This window comes from Etheostoma spectabile, unplaced genomic scaffold, assembly GCF_008692095.1.
Source record: "Etheostoma spectabile isolate EspeVRDwgs_2016 unplaced genomic scaffold, UIUC_Espe_1.0 scaffold00001331, whole genome shotgun sequence".
NCBI classification, from domain to species: Eukaryota; Metazoa; Chordata; class Actinopteri; order Perciformes; family Percidae; genus Etheostoma; species Etheostoma spectabile.
In genome coordinates, this window is record NW_022602734.1 from 24,002 (window position 1) to 32,934 (window position 8,933).

Here is an 8,933-nt window from a genome sequence, read left to right on the forward strand (position 1 = left end):
ACTCTGATTGGTGCACAAAATAGCTCAGCTCTTTTGAACTAAACCCCGCCCACCAGAAATGCACTGACAAAAACACAAATACAGAAATCATTCATGTAAAACAACCAAAACTCTTGTAACTATCAGCAAACTGTGTGACCATGTAGGACTCCAATGCTCATAGAAAGACACTGATTTAGAATAGGGGCCTTTTAGATGATAAAAGTACTGATTAGAGCAGCTTTAATTAAATATATTGATGACTCGTATCCACGTGAAACTGACAATGCACATGCATTACATAATTTAATCTTTTAAAGACTAGTCCCTAGTAAAGACTCTTTTAGGCCTCTATATATGTGCTTTTAAATCTTTCCCACTGCAGAATGTACAGATGATTAAAAAATAATGTATACAGTGTTTCTTTAAAGTCCTTTTGATTGCTCAGGCTGATAGAAGCACTTTTTAGGTCAGCAAAAATGTCATTAGAAAATACTGTTCTTATCAAAAGCTGGAACAATTTTATATAAGTGAACCCTGCCAAACATTTTGTAAATGTCACTGTTAACTCCCACAAAGGCTTTCTTAACACGAGGTCCTATGGCACAGTGGCATTTTGTAGGGCAGGGATATACCAAGGGCCACATTTTGCAACATAAGGTCACGCAAAAAATAAGCTGGAACATGTTGGTACTCACAGGTCTGCAACCACTGTCTGTTTTCATTATCAATCTTTTTTTCTCAAAATAATCATTTAGTATTAAATGCCAGAAATAATGACAAAAGCCCATCACAAGTTAGCAGAGCTTAATGTGTTGTTTATGTTTATAAAGGAGTCTGGAAATAACCTAATTATTATTTTCTAAATGAAAATGAAAATCAGCAATGTTTTGGTAGGTTTTTATGTATGACCTTTTCAGCTTTCAGATGATCATTTTGGCAGTCACTTTCATCAGTCACTTTCCCCTTTCCACCAAGGCCTAAATTCCGATTGAACAATTTCCAAGATGCCATCAATGTCCATTTACCAGCTATCCTCACAATGCCCTTTTACGACAACATAGACAATCAACATTGATAATCCCGAAACAACAGGCCCAGGATTAACATTGTTTAGTTTCTATTTTGCAATCAACATTAAATCTTCTTGCATTGCTCTCTGGTGGAATTCAGGTTATGCATAATCAGAACTACTTCATATGAACTGTCTACAGTTGTAGTCAAATGGCATTTATCGTATCGTGTATATGGGGGTAATGGCACACAGTTTCAGACACTCTCTCCTAAAAGGTATACATAGTGTTGCACTCGGCTCATTTCTCATCTCCACACAGCTGGCCAATGACTGCAAGAAGTAAGTGTAAATGTTGGATTATCAGTTTCGTAAAATTACAGAAGTTATCCCTCCAGTCAGACATCGGAAAGGTGCAGAGGGAGACGATGTCCGTAAATATTTGCATCATTCAAAAAGCAGTTCTGAAGACGCATACTAGCAGCTCAAGGCCCTTTTGTAATGTTCACTGGTACGGGCTAAATACAATGTGTTTGGAAGGAAAGTTCAGTTCAATGGAACAGGTCAGGCTGGGTCAAAATACGCAGGCCTAACAAATCCAAACAGAAGACGCAGAATTCTACGTCCAAAAAGCAGACAAACAGAGTCAGAACAGAGAGATCAGAGAAATATAAGCGAGAAAGCTGGAGAGCTTGGCAGTGACAAACGAGACAATCTGGGGGAATGCTGTGGGACAAACAAGGGAATGGGCCGCAGGTGAGTTGGGGAAACCAGGTGAGGGTGATGAGCTGATTAGCCAAGCCTGACGAGGAGGAAAGGTCTGAAATGACAGGAGAGTAAAGCAAAATCAAATGAAAACAAAGTAAGAGTTGAAAAAAAAAGTATAAAGGTTTTCATCTAATTTTAGTTCATAACACTTTAGCATTTATAAGCATTACGGTTTAAAACACATTGTAATGTTGATGTAGGCAGATAAAAGGAAACGTTTATGGATATTTGTTTCTTAAAACTAATAATATTATTATAAAACTATAACTTTTGTAAATTTTGTTAAACTGAAGCATCTGTCATGGTGTCTACACAGTTGAACATGAATGATCAAATACACAGAATGACAGCTGTAATCATAGGCTATTTTACATTTTGGATGTCACATTATTCTAACATTTATTCAAATCTTTAAATTATGATGGTGTACTTTAGTGTTTATATAAAATAAAGTGTTTTTTCAGGGACTGACCCTTACAAATTGTCCGAATTACATTTTTTTTATACATTGTTTTTAACCCCTGAAGTCATTTTAGAATATAACTGACTAAGAAAAATTGCAAATCAGTGTGACTTGACGTGATTCTGTAATCAGAAATGTTAATGATAGGGGGTTGTGGGGGCTCAGGCTCTGTCGGTTGTGTTGCTGCTTAAACTTTCAGAAAACCCGAGGGAAGACTCCAGTGTTGTTACCCTGTACACCCCTGTTTAAACAATTCCTTCAATAAATATATTTGAAAAAAAAAATGTTTAATGAGTTGCTGAAATTGAGATAAATCCATTACGGTTAACTAATCTGTCACGTAATCCATTCTCATTTCTCTTGTGAGTGTAAAACAATATATTTAGAATTTAAACGTAGTTAGGCCGAACTGCTGAGCACAAATAAGTAGGGCAACGCATCCATATCAAATAACACACATGCACATATACTGGGGCCACATATTGTATTTAATGGTGGGCAGGCATGTACACAAGAGCCTGATCAATGATATTGGTTGATAACAGGTTACTGATATTTAGTTGCATGGGTCATGGCTAAAATTGCATACTTTACATTGCACAGTGCAGGAACAGCATATGACACCATTACTGTTAAGCAGACTCTATTGTAATTATTTATTGCAGCATTCAAGCTGGCAGAGCATTGGTGCAGATAGTACTCTACTCTAGTTCAGCTGTAAAACCCTGCCTTCAGTACACACACACACACACACACACACACACACACACACCAACACACACACACACACACACCACACACACCACACACACACACACAATATCTGAGTCATGAGTATTTTTGATTGTGTGTGCTCTGCTTTATCGTCACAAGAAAGTAGGCCAGTGGAATTCAAAGTCAAGAAGTAACTGAACTCTATCCAGCCAGCGTGATGCAATATAAGTCAAGCTCAAAGCAGAGTACAGCCTGGTCCTGCATGGTGTTTAAAGTTCCACTGAATTATGATAAAAAGGCATATGGTCTACACTGCCAGGCGTGGCATGTAGGACAGAAATGCTCATTTTATCAGGCTCCTGCTGCTTTATACTGCACCATTACTCACCATGACACGTTCAAAAGGAGGCTAAAGGCTGAAGTGATAGGTAAAGCAAACTCTTTGTTTCTTCTTCATCCCCTCCCATATTTATATATGCGCAACTTACAGTGCACAGAAAACACACTTCAGGTCATTAAAACTCAGCTAAGCTGTTTGTCTTGCAAATGCAGCAGTTTTCCTACTGGATTTATACACAGATCGCTGTCACCATCTGGTTGGTATGTTGGAATATTCGAATTTCTTGTATACTTTAAGGTGTGTGGGTTGGTTGCATGGCCTGTAGCTATGTTGGTGTAATGCAGAGTCTGAACAAGGCTCTGAAACATACAGCAGTGTGTTACAAACGCACGCACTGCACGCACACGGAAGAGGATTATGGCTACATGTGAAAAAAATCTATTGACTATTAAGTCAGATCTCTAAAAAAAAGTCCAATTCTGACTTTTATCTAAAAAAGTCTCAAATTCATGAAATTAGTGAACTCAAATATACTGAACAAAATTATAAACGCAACACTGTTGTTTTTGCCCCCATTTTTCATGAGCTGAACTTAAAGATCTAAGACTTTTTCTATGTACACAAAAGGCTTATTTCTCTGAAATATGTTTCACAAACTGTCTGAATCTGTGTCAGCGAGTACCTTTCCTTTGCCGAGATAATCCATCTACCTCACAGGTGTGGCATATCAAGATGCCTATTAGACAGCATGATTATTGCACAGGTGTGCCTCAGGCTGTCCACAAAAAAGGCCACTCTAAAATGTGCAGTTTTACTGTACCGGGAAGGGGTCCCAAAACCAGTCAGTATCTGGTTACATGGTTAGGGTTAGGGTTAATTCGTGAAGAGAACACCTCTCCAAACGCCATTGAATGTGAGCATATGCCCAGTCAAGTTGGTCACAACAATCTGCAGTCAGGTTGAGAGAGAGAGAGAGAGAGAGAGAGAGAGAGAGAGAGAGAGAGAGAGAGAGAGAGAGAGACTGAAGGAGAATGAGAGAGAGAGAGAGAGAGAGAGAGAGAGAGAGAGAGAGAGACCGAGGGAGAATGAGAATGAGAGAGATAGAGATTAACCCTAACCCTAATCATGACCGTAACCATAACACCAGATACTGACTGGTTTTCTTTTGATATGAGCTTGATATGCCACACCTGTGAGGTGGATGGATTGTCTTGGCAAAGGAGAAGTGCTCAGTAACAGAGTTAGAAAGTTTTGAGTAACAATAAGATGTGAGAATAAGCCTTTTATTAAAACAGAAAAAGTCTTAGATCTTTGAGTTCAAATCACGATAAATGGGTAAACCAAAAGTGGTGTGTTTATAATTTTGTTCAGTGTACATTTTTCATGTGGCCCTAATCCTTTTCCATATACATAGAACTATGTCACTTTTGACAGAATAAATAACACATACTTACAAATGAAAAATCTGTCAGCAATAGAACATACTCCTGCTCAAGTCAATAGACTCAGGGTCTTGCTGCTACTGCCTCACTTCTGTTTGACCACTAGTTATGGTGGCTAATAATAGCTCTCATTTCTCAGTTCACTTGCTTGACTATTCTCTACTTGTGCTGGATTACAATAATTTTTAGCATTTATCTTTGTTATGTAAATGTCTAAAGATCTAACTGACGTGTAACACCCATTAATCTTGTTTTTGGACAGGGAACCATCTTTGACAACACTAATTCCTCCTTGTTAAATGTTATATTAGGCCTCCATAAGAGTCAAAAACTAATTCTGTTCATGTCAGAATACAAGTAGATGGACACAGCTACACAACAAGTACACAGATTGGAAAATAAAATGCTTTAAATGGAACATGGAATTCACAGAAACACAAAAGCCATGAATCCCATTTTGTTAAGTATCTCTTCTCTAAGCGTGAAAATTCTTTCCTTAGTGTTCTTGGCTCACATACAGTGAATTGTGCATCTGCTTTGTTTTGTACGATCATCTATCTTCCCTTCTGCTGAATTTGGATTTTTGCTGCATCACATGGCTTAATTACAAGAAGAGCTATCTGCTCTCTTTTCTCAGAATTTCAAACAGAAGATGATGTGCATTGTACTTCTTCTGGCTACTTACATTTCCTAGAAATGTAACCTATGGGTGCCTTGGTACCTCAGTCCCCTGTTCTGAGTAGCTGTAATTTATTATAACCTACATTGCCATTTCTTTAAACACCTTTAACTAAAAAAAACAAGGGAAAACATCTGTTGATATGTGTATCTACACTTCAGTATCTGTGACAAATTGACTTTTCCTCCACAGAGGATCAAAGATCTATTGGAAAAGGCTTTAAAATGCTGAATTTCAACTACTCTGGCATGTTTTTGATTATTTTACTAAGAATATAAAAAATAAGCCTGTCTTTATTTAAAAGAGAAAGCATGGTGACAATATGAAACACAACATGATACGCTCAGCTGAATCAAAAAAAGATTATGATAAAAAACAAAACTCTTTGAAGTTCTTGTGTTTGATATGTATCCCTGAAGGCAGCAGTTCACCTTTAAGCATCTTTAAACAAGCTTGTGGCAACTAAGGATTTCCTCGTTGCTTCACACTACTTTAATGTGTTGCGGCGTGCGTGCGTGTTTTGCACAGATAGTGAAGTCCTTGAGGACAAAAAGTGGTGGCAAGTGATCAATAGATAACTTCAAAAATCCTCTCACGTGGCTCCCCCTTGTGGGACAATAAAGCATGGAGTCCCCTGCCCCTGTGCAGTTTGCTAGTATGATTTATACTTTCTACACCCCTTCTAGAGCAATTTACAGTCAGTGAACTGTTGGGGATTCGCTGTCCTGCTCAAGGACATTTTGACTGGCTGTGACACAGACTGAAGCTATAAATTCATGGTCATGGTGTCACACTCTAAAAATGTAGAGTTTTTTTGTTCAGCTGCCCTGGTGTATAAAGTTTAATCATAAATCTGTTTCATTTCATATTCATCTGAGACTCATATTCATGTGACATTTCACTAAAGGGGGTCAGTACACAGAGGCAGTGGTTCAGTGTCTTGCTCAAGGACACGTTGACAAGGATGGACACACAGATCACAAAGGACTTACCAGTTCATTTCAATGATGTTATGGACTTTTAAGGACTATCAATGCCTGACCTCTTTTGTTTCCCCAGTGATGGAGAGTAATCACCATTGCTACGTGAACAAACGAAAGGTGGATCATGAATCTTTATTCATTAGAGTTGTTAGGTCATTGGGCTAATTTATGTCTGAGCCTCATGCGTTTTTTCAAACTATTAAATGCCATCAAATCTGCAAAAAGTATGTGTGCCTGCTGAGCTGGACTGAATTTAAATTAAAATTGGATTAGGATTATACAGGCCATCTTGTGGTATTACGTTTCCTGTGCAACTCTACTGCAGTCTCCTGAGTCAGATCAACACTGGCTCTCCAAACACTTAAGGCTGGAAAGCTCTCTGCTGCAGTCTGGCACACCTAAACAAGCATCATCAATACAAAAAAATATTTACAAACAACCACACACACACACACACACACACACACACACACCACACACACACCACACACACACACACCATACTTGAGATATGTTTGCCTTTAAAGGTCCCATGGCATGAAAATTTCCCTTTGTTTTTTTTTTTCCCTAACATAATATGCATTCCCCCACCTGCCTATGGTCCGCAAGTGGCTAGAAATGGTGAGAGGTGTAAACCGAGCCTTGGGTATCCTGCTCTGTCTTTGTGAAAATTTAAAAAAAATTAAAAATTAATTGCTTCTTATGAGGTCATAAGGAGCAAGGTTACCTCCCTTTTCTCTGCTTGCCCGGACAGAGAATTTGCCCACCCACGAGAGAGAAACATCATGGTTTTTAAACAAACAAAGTGGCAGTTGGTCAAGGCCAAACCCCCAGCCTCCACCTTGCCCCCCCCCCCCCCCCCCCTCCTAAAAGCAATAGACTCGGAAATGGCACACACTAAGGAAAGCTCATTGTGGGACAGGCTCTAGTGGCTGTAATTCTGCACCGAGGCTGAATTTTGGGAAAGGGACTTCAGATATGGTTTTAGGGGACCGCTAAGGTCTATATAAAAGCTCCAAAGAGCTCTATGTCATGGAACCTTTAATGTATGCCTCAAAGGGAAGCGTAAACAATTACAATTATACTTGCGGACGTTACAGTAAATCATGACAATCAGTACACTAAACAACACCAGCAGATTTACATGCAAATTGGCCCGGGAAGGAGGCCACATCAGCATTTGTGGTTTACTGTGTTGTGTGTGTGTCAAGACTACAGAGGTTCTTGTAATCACTGTTGTTTAGGCCATAAACAACACACTTCACTCCAAAGACAGCAGGAACACTATAAAATACTATTTGTAAAACTGCTTGAAACTTTTCATAAATCACAGCTCTCATCTGGAACCGGTAGGCAATGCCACAACCTTTTCTAGTACCAGGTACTCAAATGCACTCCATCTCCACTTATTACAGTGCTAGACTACCGTGACCTGTCTCCAATAGTGAGCAGCAGTGCTGTTCATCAGAGGTGACGTACAAGTGGGAGCAGGGGATTGGGAAATGATGAAGCTGGGATCCAAACACCGCTCTGCCCTCCACAACAAGCCCAAGGAAGATTCATCTGGAGAATCCACAACGGTGCTCGATGTACACAGGCGCCATGCATAATTAGCACTATAGACACAGTGAGCAGAAATATGCTCAGACTGCAAACAGCTAGCTGTGATTCAGAGAACACCAGAATAAATAGGTTTTTTTGTGGTCTGACGTACTGTCAACATGCAGGAGATGTTTTGTACTGAAAATCAAACGTTTGAAGTGCATTCATTTTGAAAAAGAGGAAAAATAAGGTTGTGCTGTGAATAGACAACTTCTACCGTGTGTAGAAATAAAAAAAAATGTGGCGAATTTGGAAGTTCTTTTGATTTTGTTCAATAGTAGACTTCACCCAGGTTATATGCAAAACACAGGTAATAACAAAATATCTTTATTATCATTGAGAAAATAAGATCTTGTAACAATTCATAAAGCACAATAAATAAATACTGCGCTTGTAGCATCTAACATGAATATTCAACATCAACTATATACAAGCATTCATTTTCCTAAAAAGCACAATTGTTCAAGGCAATAAAGTAAATCCCACTCCAGATGTTTAGAGAAGCCACCAGATGTGCTGTGTATTTGTTCATGTCGTAATTCAAATTTGGATGTTTAATTTAGTTTTTTGTATTTTGATGTTATAGTATAAGTATTTTTGTCAAGTCCCACTTATGTTGCAAGACTCAATATGTTGAGTGTAATTTCCTGTAACAGCTGGACACTAGCTTTTAAAAATTGTTACTCCACAGCAGTAAATAGTGCAATGTTACTTTCACTGGGGATTAATACACATTTGGTGCTCCAGTGAGAATTCCAGCAGCAGGATAGTGTTTATGCAATCGACTCCCATAAACTACAGTGCCCATGTTTATGGTAATGATGGACATGTCATACAGTGCAACTGTGTGGCTCACTGATTGTATTTATTGGACAACAATGGCGCTCTACGGCAGAGAGGAATGAGAAATATCCATGTGAGTTGGATCAGTTCATTCAGCGTTTGTTTACA

General features: G+C 38.8%; 1 long non-coding RNA gene across 1 annotated transcript; it reads left to right on the forward strand.

The window, feature by feature from the left end:
• The first annotated feature begins 3,562 nt into the window (after positions 1–3,562).
• LOC116674965 (uncharacterized) lies at positions 3,563–8,658 on the forward strand. The gene is made up of 3 exons (XR_004328260.1): positions 3,563–3,575; positions 6,207–6,213; positions 8,575–8,658. It is a non-coding gene; the product is annotated as an uncharacterized LOC116674965 (long non-coding RNA).
• Positions 8,659–8,933: the final 275 nt, after the last annotated feature.